The sequence below is a fragment of the Bidens hawaiensis genome, unplaced genomic scaffold (genome assembly GCF_021521415.1).
Source record: "Bidens hawaiensis isolate Kalapana, Puna unplaced genomic scaffold, B.hawaiensis_p1.1 tig00058659_1, whole genome shotgun sequence".
NCBI classification, from domain to species: domain Eukaryota; kingdom Viridiplantae; phylum Streptophyta; class Magnoliopsida; order Asterales; family Asteraceae; genus Bidens; species Bidens hawaiensis.
In genome coordinates this window covers 24,241-37,832 of record NW_027500554.1, presented here as the reverse complement: position 1 = coordinate 37,832, position 13,592 = coordinate 24,241, and the positions used below count along the sequence as shown (strand labels likewise).

The following is a 13,592-nucleotide window of genomic DNA, read 5'->3' as shown; positions in this document are numbered from 1 at the left end:
TAAAGGCGGGAGGGGGAAAACTCCCGCCTAAATGAGCCAGTCCGTATAATAATGGAGGATCTTTTGTGTGATACCTGACGAGGTATGGACAAAAGATCTGACCAACGATACGACAGCTCACTGACAGCAGCATGGCAGACAACACGCCACAGCACTGTGACTAATAGCCGCCGCCTGCTCACCAACTCCTGCCATACCACGTGCCTAGCCTGTAGTTGGTGGAAAAGGAAAAGTGAACAGCACGCCTGGTCACTGTCAGCCGCTGCCTATCCACCAATTACCAGCAGAGCACGTGCGTAGGCCACAGTTGGCAGAGTAGTAGGCCGGCTAAACCTCCTTGGAAACCCACCTTCGGCTATAAAAGACATCAAATGGTAATATCATTTCATCATCTAATATCTTGTATAATTTACCTGATAACTGCTCTAGTATTAATAATATACTTTTATATTCAAAGAGTAATATAGACTGATTCTCACGCCGGAGGGTGGTCACAAGGAGGAACCCCCCCCCCCCTTTCTTAGTGACGAGCTCACGGTGTCTGTTTTGCAGGTTATCGGAAGAACCATCTTGCCGGAATTAACCCCTCGTGAGAAACGTCTATCTAACCCTCAGGTTACTCGTAATCTGTCAGGGTTCGACTGGTGTTTCTTCAAGCCTCTAGGACACTCAATAGACATTGAATAGCAATGTACAATCCTGCCCCTTCAAAGACCTAAACCAAATCACTTTAATACAAAAAATATTATCACACATATGATTTTCATACTAGTTTAGCACGTTATACGACCCAGTAAGTTGTCACGTGTACCAGATCACTTTGTTAGAACTACGTCAATCACTTTTGTGTACGGCCTATATAAAAACATTAGTGCACAAACGTGCTCGATTAAAATTCTATATGATCCCATACGACTATTTTCTCCATGTCATGCATATATTTAATAAATGGAACACTTTGTTTATATGTATTTATGTACGTGCAGCAAGGCAAATAGGATTTAGGGATGCAAGCGAGTGTTACGTGTTATGCAAGCTGGCATCAGATTACGTGAGAAGCTCCAAATCGTTTGAAGATGACATGTATACGTATTTTTCAAACGAAGAGCAAGTCGAACAGCTTTCTATGAAGTTTGTTGAAGAACTTGAAAGATGCATTCTTGGCTATTTTGCATTTCATTGGAGCCATGCTTCTGTTATGATCAGACAGGTAAAGTTTAATTTTTATGTACATTAGTATATCTTATTATAAACACAAATTTATTATTTGTTTGAGTTACTAGGCAACATAAGATATTTATTATTTTATTTTTTGTGGTGGAAGGTGCTGAACGTTGGATCTGATGAGGGGAAGCTTAAAAACATGGTCTTGATAGCTACAAGGTGAGCTATCTTATCTTCTTTTTAACTTATGCATACTATACTAGTTAGAAGTTAAAAAGGATAAGGTTTATTAATGGACAATTCACAAGAAGTCCCTTTTATAGATAAAATAGATTTCCTTTATCCCCTCACAAATCAAGGGTCCGGAAATGTTTCCTTCAAGCACGTCGTTAGCGACGTTGAAGAGGTAGGTCCCAGCAGAGGTGGTTAGGACCCGCAAGACTCACCTTAAAAGGAGACGTCTGCGCAATTGAACACGCAAGACTCCTTAAACGGACGTCTGCGCAGTTGAACCCGCAGACTTCACCATAAGGACGTCTGCGCCGCGACCTACCAAACCCGCAGGACCCACTACGCTCAGAGTTGTGACGACCTCACATGCGGTACGCAAGCTGGTCCCGCAGGAAATGCCTCCCTATGGTTTCCAAGTACCCGCCTGTTCCCGCAGGTGCGGAGACCCGCCATCAGGGACTGGCCACCCGCGCAGCATGGCTACACGCATAGGGCTTAACACTCATAATAATTCAGTAGTCACCTGAAGAAGGAATGAGCAAAGTCGGGAACATTCCCGCATAAAGGCGGGAGGGGGAAAACTCCCGCCTAAATGAGCCAGTCCGTATAATAATGGAGGATCTTTTGTGTGATACCTGACGAGGTATGGACAAAAGATCTGACCAAGGATACGACAGCTCACTGACAGCAGCATGGCAGGCAGCACGCCACAGCACTGTGACCAATAGCCGCCGCCTGCTCACCAACTCCTGCCATACCACGTGCCTAGCCTGTAGTTGGTGGAAAAGGAAAAGTGAACAGCACGCCTGGTCACTATCAGCCGCTCCCTATCCACCAATTACCAGCAGAGCACGCGTGTAGGCCACAGTTGGCAGAGTAATAGGCCGGCTAAACCTCCTTGGAAACCCACCTTCGGCTATAAAAGACACCAAATGGTATTGTCATTTCATCATCTAATATCTTGTATAATTTACCTGATAACTGCTCTAGTATTCTTAATATACTTTTATATTCAAAGAGTAATATAGACTGATTCTCACGCCGGAGGGTGGTCACAAGGAGGAACCCCCCCCCCCTTTCTTAGTGACGAGCTCACGGTGTCTGTTTTGCAGGTTATCGGAAGAACCATCTTGCCGGAATTAACCCCTCGTGGGAAACGTCTATCTAACCCTCAGGTTACTCGTAATCTGTCGGGGTTCGACTGGTGTTTCTTCAGACGTCTTTTTAAAGTTAGGCGTCGTGTTTGTAGGACCAACAAGTAGGTGTCACGTGTTATCAATAACTTAAGGGACGATCTATTTGCTCAACAAAACTCTTTGGGACAATTGGTTTCTTTAACAAAGCCTTGGGACGATTTTTTTTGTTCAAAAAACGTGTTTGGACGACTTGTTTGTTCAACAAACTCGTTTGGACGACTTGTTTTGTTCAACAAGCTCTTTGGACAACCAGTTTGTTCACCAAACTCGTCTGGGACGACCTGTATGCGGCCAACTGGTGCTATTTGATTGAAGGAAAATGTGACGGGCGAGTATAAAAAGTGGTGGTGACGACGTGTTTGGATGAGACATTTGAAATCTCTTGATTTGTGAGGACATAAGCAAAACCTCTCTCTATAAAACATATCAATCAATCAATCAATCATGCCCAGTAAAATCCCACTGACAGCAAAGCTATAAGTAGGGTCTGGGGAGGGTGGGATGTATGCACACCGTACCTCTATCCAAAGGAATAGAGAGGTGGCTTCCAGAGAGACCCTCGACTCTAAGTACATGTGAATGAAGCAAAATAAAGGAAATCAAAGTTTAACAGTTATATAAAAACTACTACTAATTATAATAATATTAATAATAAGATCACAGTTTAACAGCTATATAAAAGCTAATAATAATTATAATAATAATAATATATGTAAGGGAAATACCATTATGGTATGTGACCTAAATAAGTTAAGTCTAAGCCCTAAGATATTCAATTCTCTCTAAAATCCTTAACTTTAATTCTACTTCTCCACGAATTCCTATCCTCAACCATGTCCTCGGAGAGGTTTAGGTCTATCAAATCATGCCTAATCCTCTCTATAAAACATATATTTTAGAATTTTTCCTTTATTATAGACTAAAAATTTACTTGTATAGAAAGTTGAATTTATGTACATAAAATGGCTATTAACTAATTTGCTCATGCACTCTTTTAAAATATTTAAACAATTATGTACACATGTGTTAAATAATATAACTTAAATATGACTTGCTTATATACATGTTCGGTAGGAAAACTTGAGTTTTAGTAGAGATTTAAGTTTGATTTCTACTTGTGTCATTTTGGGTGGATATTAACAATGAAGGGTTTGAGCAATGTCTTGCGAGGTTGTCAGTTCGGATCCGGAGTCCACCCGAATCTTTGTCCCACTCTGTGTTATGTTAGAGAATTCTGCTCTTGTGACGGCACAACGACTGTTAAGTGGCAGCTGGTGGTATGGTTTCCTGGGGGAACGCCCAAACCAAACTCTGAAGCCAGCGTGAGCCGGTTTAACTAGTCTGGCCATAGTGGGGGCAAAGGACTCTCCAAATTGGAGAGTGAGGTGGCTTAAACACAAAAAAGAAAATCGTCGTTCTAAAAAATGGTTAGTTTTGTTATTGAATAAAAATAAAAATAATATAATATGAAATAAAACTATGTTCTGCTTAGGTGTTGTTCAGCAATCATGTGCTAAACTATTAAGATATCTGACTGATTAAGAGGCTTTATAAGCCATTAAGATGTGTATTTTAAGTGAACCAAACACACTCTACCTTAGAATCAGTAGGAGAAAGTCTCTTTTATAGAATCATTAATGATTAGATTATTATGTGAGGTCGGTTGGGCTTGGGATGGAGATGTTGTGCCAGATAATTTATGAAGCATGGGCTAGGCTTATGAATTTAATTTTGTTAGGTGAAAATGGTTTAATTCATACAAAAAAGTTGATAAAGACTTTATTAGTAATTATAAAGAATTTAACCTTAAAACAACTAATTTTAAGAATAAACTCACTTAGTTTATCAGTACATGAATATACTATCAAGTGTCATGTATTGCAACAGGTTGCACCTTTACAAATGTTAGAAAGCTAAAGATGCTATGGCCCACTCATGATTTAATACATGTTATATAAAAATATTTTCTTTATGATATTAAAAAGATAGTGGGATTTGACTATTTAAGTGGGAATATTGTTCATGAATAAGTTTGGAATTGTAGCATTGGAATATGGATGACATTGCATAAACTAGATGGACAATTGGACATGTCATGTAACAATCGTAATTATACAATTTTCTACTCATGAATTATATGATTTCATAATGGAATGCAAAACACATAACTTTGTTTCAGTAAACTTTATAAAGAAGTTCAATTGAGGTCATGTGTTATTTTAGTTAATTTTAAGTTAACTTTTAATTATTTATGTTACTAATACTAATATGCAGAAAGCAAAGATTTGAGAAAGTTACAAAACATTTGAAAGTGACAAGGGCATTTTCAACAATGGTGGAGGAAATGAAAGCTATAGGTTATAAAACTCCTAAGAAAGGCGATGGTGATGACACATTTTCCGAGGCGAAGGGCCCGGTGGCTCAACGTGATAGACGTCCTGTAATCCTGTTCATGGGTGGTGGCATGGGTGCCGGCAAGAGCACCGTTCTTAAACAAATCCTTAAAGAGTATGTGAGTTGGGTGTTCACGGTCAAGTTCCTAGACCGAATAGCTAATTACGATTTTTGATTTTTTAGAATGACAAACCGAACCGGTTAGGTCTGGTAAGCCAGTCGTAGAATTATATATTTTTTTCTTTTACACATTAATATATAGAGAGAAATAAATATTATTTTTAACATACATGTAATACAATGATTATATATTACAATTTGAGCTCTAACTTAAGCGATCCAAGGAGCTAGCTAAACAAGACCAACAAGGCGAGTTTACCTTGGCTGGTTGAACCAACTTTCTTTTACTTTTTTAAAATCATTATTATACACATTGATATATATATATATATAGAGAGAGAGAGAGAGAGAGAGAAATAAATATTATTTTTTTAATACACATGTAATACAATAGTTATATATATGTTACAATTTGAGCTCTAACTTAAGCGATCCAACGAGCTAGCTAAACGAGACTAACAAGTCGAGTTTACCTTGGCGGGTTGAACCAATTTTCTTTTACTTTTTTAAAATCATTATTTTGTCTCAAAAATTTCGTTAAAACCAATCGACTTGCTTTGCTCTAAATGGCTCAATTAATATCAACAGTTTATGAACACGTTTAGGTATCACTATAATCATATTAATCAAGTGTTTTAAGAAACACTCTAAAGTATATATTTATGTTAGGACATTTTGGTCAAAAGCAGCGCAAAATGCGGTAGTGGTCGAAGCCGATGCTTTTAAGGAGACAGATGTGATTTACCGAGCTCTAAGTTCAAATGGTCATCACAATGAGATGCTTCAAACCGCAGAATTTGTACTCTCACTATGTCTATCAATCTATATAGTTTGTACAACACGGATCATGTTAAACGACATGTTTCAAGATTTTGACATGTACACAATTTTTTAAAAACTTTTAAGACGTCGATATATGATACATTTTTCATAGGTGCATCAAACATCTACGGATGCAGCTTCATCTTTATTAGTAACGGCTTTAAATGAAGGCTTAGACGTGATAATGGATGGGACATTGTCATGGGAACCCTTTGTGGAGCAAACAATTGCCATGGTGAGATCGGTTCATGAACATCGTTATCGCATGGGTGTCGGCTATAAGGTCTTACAAGACGGAACCATCATTGAAGATTACTGGGAAAGGGTTGAAGATTGGGAAAGGTGCGAAGACGACGAAGAAGTTAAAGAAAAACTACCTTATAGAATTGAGTTAGTTGGTGTTGTTTGTGATCCTTATCTTGCTGTTACAAGAGGAATTAGGTGTGATCTCAAACCTTTTGTTGCATTAGTAACTATGGTTCATGTTTTTATTATATATGTTTCAATAACTTTTTATATAATTATTAAATTTTTTTATTTTTAAATTATATAGGAGGGCTATAGCAGTAAAAAGAGCAGTGAGAGTAAATTTACAGCTGAAATCACACAAGAGATTTGCAAATGCATTCCCAAAGTATTGTAAGCTTGTGGACAATGCAAGGCTATATTGCACCAATGGCATTGGAGTCCCACCAACAGTAAGTTAATATTTTAATTAATTAATTAATTTATTCATTTCTTATAATAGTTTTCTAAGACCATGCGTACTCGGCCTTCGTTGTGGCTTTTTGTGCCCAAAACGCGCGGGCACCCCCCTGCATTTGGCTAGGCATTTTGGAACAAGCGTTTCCTACAAAACGATGGTGCGGCACTAGTTTTGAGGGTTTTGTGAGAGAGAGGTGTTTTGAGGTCTTTTTAGTTTTTCCCACTACACCCACATTTTGAAAAATGCTCAAAAGCTGACTAGACGTCACATGGTGTAAAATGCCCAGGTATGCCTAGTTTTGACTACGCATGGTCTAAGATAAATCACATTTGAATATGAGGAAAATACATTATTCTCATTAGAATAAGCACATTTGATGACAAAAAAAATGTCACTTATAGTTATTTTTTTGGTTAATATGAAGTTGATCGAGTGCAAAGAGGACAATAGCAATCAGTTAGATCAAATCAAATGTTTGGAAACGTTAAGGGAAATCAACGATGAAGCGGGTTCTATATACGAGCTTTATGGTGACCCATAATGTTAACAGAATCTGGCTCGGTGTGGAAAGAATTTGTACTGAAACCGGATAGAATCGATCTTCAACGTTATTTGAAAGTTGTGATTGAGAGAATTGAGAATTCAGTTTTGTAACATGCATTCTAAAAATCAAAGATCAAGTTTACTTACAGTTTTTTTTTCAGATGAGGATTTGTGCATGTTTCAATTGCTAAGTATTGAAATGTGAATTAGTTTTAATGTTTTTGAAAGGCCATAAATTGCACAAGTGACAAATCACAAAAAAAAAAAAATCAGGAAATGAAATAACTATTTTCATAACAAGAATACAAGATTATACAGGATGTTCTACTTTACACGTTTAAGTATTAAAAGTTAGCTTTCACTTTAACTCTATTTCGGTTTTACGGCATTCAATATCCAAATATGCATTTGTTATTAACCAAACACACATGACAATATCGATTCTAATAGGAACATACTAATATTACATATGAAACGCCTATATAAAGTCGGTCTCTCTATTCAAACATTTATGAAAAAGGTATAACATATATAATGTTGTGTAAATATGATATTTTATATGTCCATGAAGAAATACATAAGATTGAACCCTTTTTTTGTAAAAGAAAAGAAATATATAAAATAAAAAAATCTTAGTTTACCCATTTAAACTTGAAAACATGATTTATGCGAAAATATATTTCATAATTTAAAGTAGACGCGGACAAATCAGTTTCTAGGCCCAAATCGGTTCGGATTATAAACCGAATCCGTTTAGTCAACTTTGGTCAAAAGCCACTTTAACAATCAGTTCAATTTAGAAACTGTTTTTTAAAAAGGAAATACTTCAATCCATAGAAATCCTATAGAAACCAATTAGAGTCGGTTTGGGGCCGGTTAACTAGTTCAAAACCGGAATATATATATCGGTTAAATATCGGTTAATATTGATGATATTATTCCTACTGATATTCTGACCATTATTTTGAGCAATGTTTTACCAAGGGATTTATAACTGATTTGATTTGTTGATATTGATGAGGTTGTATGGTGTTGATAGGTTTCAGAGAGGGTTGAAGAGGAAGCCTATGGCCTTGATCAAGAAGCTTAGAAAAGCTGTACGTATTTTATTTTATCATTTTAGAGTTATTAAATTTATATTTGGTTTTATACTTGTTATGCTATTGATTACATGTTTAGCTTGGCTGTGTTGTTTCTAATTTGTTTTTAGGATATAAATGGGTTTATGATTAGTTTTATTGTTTACGTGATTTTCTTAGTAATGCTTATTATTAGGCAAATGTAAGTTTTAAAATTTACTTATTTCTGCTTGTTTTTGGTGAGGGACGTATAAAATCATGTTATGAATTATGCGTTTTATGTTATGTACATTTGCATACAATATGTTTATTACTTTGAACTTTTGTTTCATTTTATGATGATTAGGTTTGTTATGCTTCTGCCATAGAAATGATTTTATTTTATCAAGTTTAACTTTGAAAACTGATTTGTTTCTGTTTAATTTTTAAGAGGTTCCTTATTCTTTGTTTTGTTAGCAAATTTAAGTTTGAAAGTTGAAAGCTGATATGTTATTGCTCTTATGCTTATTGAGCTACTAGTTAAATGTTTGCTATATTGTTGTAACTAATTTACTGCATGTTATATTCATTTACGTTGATTTGTTTCTTCTTGTTTTTTGTTATTGTGCGTAAGGTCATGTTATGGTGCCAACTGTAGCGGCATTTGATTATATTTTGTTCACAGTTTTGTATTTTTATATGTTTTTTATTTATTGTTCAGCAAGAAATAATCCAATCTCTATCCTTATATTTAAATTAAAAACACATTTACTTTTTTAAGTTTTGGTTATTTTTTTAAAAACGTGACACTGAACTCTCTTTCTTTAACTTTATCTTACTCACAAATACCAATATAATAAGTTCTCCCCTTTTATACACTCACTCAACAAATTAATGGGTTGTATTAGAACTTTTAAATATAGAGTTGTACTTTAGTTTTTCTATGTATTTCTCTGTATATAGAGGTTTCAATGTGAATGCTCTTATTCAGCTCTTTAAGTTTGCTGCGTGTGTTTAAAAAAGGGGTTGACTTAATGTATGTGTTTGGAAGTAAGATGGTGATTGAGATGGATTCTTTGGTGGTCTCGGGTTTTTGAAAAATAAGCAAATATTAACCAAATGTGTTTTTAGTTAAATTATAGAGATGGGAGATTGAATTTATACTGTAAATTCGCTGGGCTAATTGTATAATATTGTTAAAAAGTTTTGAAATATTTTTTTTTGTTTTTTTGTTTAACTTAAGCATACCGTTGATTTTATGTTCTTTGTGTTTAAATACAGACCCTTGTTTATTTTTTATGGCTTTAAATATATGTTTTTGTAACTTTTAATTTTTTTGAGTGTTTAAATGTTAATATTATTTAAACAGAAACGTGAAGCACCAGCTGGTGAGAAGCCCGAGCTAGTGAAGACACATTGAGGAACATGATCATCGTGCCAGAAATGATCGGTAGCGTTGTTGGTGTTTACAACGGTAAGACATTCAACCAGATTGAAATCAAGCCGGAAATGATCGGTCACTACCTTGCTGAGTTTTCAATCTCATACAAGCCCGTCAAGCACGGTAGACCCGGTATTGGTGCTACCCACTCCTCCAGGTTTATTCCATTGAAGTGAGAATGTTGTTTGGATGATTCTGTCTTTATTAACCATGTTTGGTATGGAAGGCTGATTATTTTTGTTCTCCAAAACTCGTAGTTTGTTATTGTTTTACAAGAGTATGACATTATATGTTTTCAAGATCTTGATTTTTAAGTTGCTTGTGATGCTTTGGATATTTAAGTATTTGCATTGGTCTAGTGTATAATGTTTAAATCATCAAGAGGCTATACTATGTAATAATAACATAAGAAGAAACTTGCCCAAAAGGTAATAATATACAAATAACAATTATGTGTCTGCTATATGAACATCTGGCCCTTAAGCTATTTCACAAGAATGAATTTGTTGCATTGTCTGAGGTGAACCTTAACTTAAAATTGATAAGGGTTGTTTTTGCAGTGTTTTTGAGTCTTTGGAATGGTATCAACTATGGTATTACCTGTTGTTTTGTAGTGCAACATAATGAGAAACAATGTAAACTTTTAGAATATGTTAAGTTATATTAAACGTCTTTAATACTTAAACTGCTTAGCAGTAACCGAGCAACGACAACTGCGTTGTTGTTCTAGTGTTAGTTGCGATATCATTAGGTTAAACTTATCAACATCAATGAACATCTTAGTAGTAACCTGCAATACAGTAATGTCGGTGGGTGAAGTGCAAAGTGTGGCATCAAAACGTTACATTACACTCATTGCACACAACCGCAGTTATTGCACACGGCCTTAGTTATGTTGTTTGCACGCCGACGAGGGTGCTTCACTATTTTTAGGCTCACCAGTCACCACACTCTTTTGTTGATAAGCTAGTAATATTTAGCAAAGACTTTAGTTTTTATATCATTTTAAGGTTGTACACTTTTACCTGTCATATATGCTGTATAAGTTCCTTACTCAGTTTCCACATATTTAAATATTTTCAAATTTCAAACACACTACTTTGAACATTAATATATTTTTCAATTTAGCTTTACTTTAATCCTCTTAGTTTATTGTTCTTTGAACATTAATATATTTTTTTCGTTTTAGTTTTACTATAAAGCCAATTGTATATAACTATTTGTGACAAAGTTAATAAAACATAACCCTTTCATTATTTTCAAAACAAAATTGAAAGCAGCATCTCTATCAAGTAAGATTTCTCCTTCTCACTCTGTGCATACCCAATGTAAGTAAATAGGAATAATATTTAAAAAAAAATTCTCAAAACTATTCGTTTTATCAAACAAGGTCAAAAGATTGTATCTGATCAAAAAAATTCTCAAAATGTTCATCCTAACACGGTTGGACTCGCCATCTTTTTATCGTCATATGACGTTATTTTTAAGAAGTTATATCACACCATGTGAGATCCTGTCGTTTACCGTGAGGCAACATTATTACCTTGCAAGACCCAACTATATTTTTAAGAGCAACAAGTATTTTTGGTGAGATCCAACAGTAGTTATTGTGATGTCCGATGGTATTTAGTGAGATTCGACGAAAATGACTGGCTTAAAAAACCGTCGCATGCCATTAGGGCTGTGTAAACCAACTGAACTAGACGAGACCCTGTTTTTGTCTGTTCATTAAGTTGTTATCGGACAAATGGATGATTCATTCATGAACACTTTACCAAACGAAATCGTTTATGTGTTCGTTAATTAAGGAATTGAGCTTGAGCTTATACATGTCCGTCATTACTTTTGTAAACATACACAAACAAACATAAGCGAATATATTAATTTGAGAACACTAATCACTAAATCAACACAAAATTACCAAAAATCCAGAAGATACCACATAATATAAAAAAAATTAATTATATAAAACATAGTAATAGTAAAAATTAAAAAATAAAATAGTAAATAGTAAAATTCTAATAAACGAACATATATATGTTAACAAACGTAACCGGACGAGTGTAAACGAACACATTACTAAACATTCACGAAAACAATTGTATGAACACCAATTTTGTTTGTATTCGCCCGTTAAGCTAATCGAACGAAATTTCTTTGTTCATGTTTGTTCAATTATTAAAGTGATGAACACAAATGATAAATAATAATAATATTAATATTACTAGCTTTTGAACCCATGAATAAACAGAATTTGTCAGATTACAAAAATAAATAAGATCCGCTATTCGAAAAAAATAACAAAAATAAAAGTAGAAAAAAAAATGAAATATATAGTACAAAACATAAGTGATATATAACATCAAATTTACAAAATTGAAAAAAACTTGTTATATACAATATGTGTCAAAATTGTTTGGACCCATGACCCATAGATACCCATCAGGCTGTTTAAAAAGCTCGCGGCTCGCTGAAACTAGCTCAAAAAAAGCTCGGCTCGAAAATGCTCGATTCTAAATGAGCTCGGCTCGATTTCTAAACGAGCCGCGCTCGAACCAGGGTCAGCTTGGCTCGTGGCTCGGTCATGGCTCAACTCGTTAGCTCGGCTCGTTTAGATTAAATCCTAAATTTTCATATCTATACATAATGAAAGATTAGAAAATTTGAAGAGAAATTATAACCCGTTTGTTAAAATAATTTTGACCCGTAATCCATAAGAAGATAAATAGGAGGGAAATGTTGACAGAGAATGAATGTGAATCCTTTTCTTTTATTAGGGGGTGTTTGTTTTTTCTTCAAACATCTTCAAGGAGCTAATGTCTGCAGGCGCGCAGACATTACCCTTGAAGACTGTTTGTTTTTTTTCTTAAAACAGATCTGAAGTTATCTTCTTTCATCTTAAAAGAAAAGCAAGGAAATCTTGCTTAAAACATCTTCACAAAAAAACCCTACTCTTCTCCCTTTGCAGCCACCCTCTCATCCACTGCTCCTACCACCGTCCGCCAACACCACCACCCACCGTACGCCGCCACCACCACCCCCGTACCCCGCCGCCACCGTCCACCACCATCCACCGCCACCACCACCACCACCGTCCACCACCCACCATCCATCACCACCACCGTCCACCACCCACCATCCATCACCACCACCGTCCGCCACCACCACCACCATCCATCACCGCCACCACCACCATCCATCACCCACCACCACCACCATCCATCACCGCCACCACCACCACCATCCATCACCGCCACCACCACCGTCCACCACCCACCATCCATCACCACCACCGTCCACCACCCACCATCCATCACCACCACCGTCCGCCACCACCACCACCATCCATCACCACCACCGTCCACCACCCACCATCCATCACCACCACCATCCATCACCACCACCACCATCCATCACCGCCACCACCACCATCCATCACCCACCACCACCACCATCCATCACCACCACCGTCCACCACCAACCAAAACCATCCATCACCACCACCCATTGTCCACCACCACCATCCACCGCCACTACCCACCGTCCGCCGCCACTACCACCATCCACCACCACCACCTTCCACCACCCACCAAAACCAAATCGGCATGGCAAGCAAAGACTAAAAACTAGATGTAACTTGAATAAATGACTTCTATCTTGTGAGATAAGTTTGACAGTTATGCAGACAGTATCAGCTTATAAAAACAAACAGTCTTATATTTTCAGCTTGCAGATCTTCAGACCACATCTTCAGTTGCAGACATGAAAACAGATGAAATCAGCTTGCAGACAGTTTATGTCTGCAAAAACAAACAGCACCTTAGTATAATTAGATTAGATTAGATTAGATTAGATTAAACCATCTTCATCTTATTAAGGAATCTGAAACACCTCGAGCGTGTGACGATGCAATTCCG

General features: G+C 36.3%; 2 pseudogenes across 2 annotated transcripts in view; both read left to right on the top strand.

The window, feature by feature from the left end:
* LOC143602329 (calmodulin calcium-dependent NAD kinase-like) overlaps window positions 1-7,409 on the top strand; it is a 29,545-nt pseudogene extending 22,136 nt beyond the window's left edge. Inside the window, exons 2-9 of the transcript XR_013147818.1 lie at window positions 987-1,210; window positions 1,325-1,383; window positions 4,866-5,099; window positions 5,775-5,904; window positions 6,040-6,368; window positions 6,481-6,625; window positions 7,058-7,324; window positions 7,387-7,409. The product of XR_013147818.1 is annotated as a calmodulin calcium-dependent NAD kinase-like (transcript). The remainder of the gene's footprint in view (window positions 1-986; window positions 1,211-1,324; window positions 1,384-4,865; window positions 5,100-5,774; window positions 5,905-6,039; window positions 6,369-6,480; window positions 6,626-7,057; window positions 7,325-7,386) is intronic.
* Window positions 7,410-8,192: 783 nt separating this feature from the next.
* On the top strand, window positions 8,193-9,992 carry LOC143602328 (small ribosomal subunit protein uS19-like; annotated as a pseudogene). Its single transcript, XR_013147817.1, has 2 exons — window positions 8,193-8,273; window positions 9,604-9,992. The product of XR_013147817.1 is annotated as a small ribosomal subunit protein uS19-like (transcript).
* The last annotated feature ends 3,600 nt before the right edge of the window (window positions 9,993-13,592 follow it).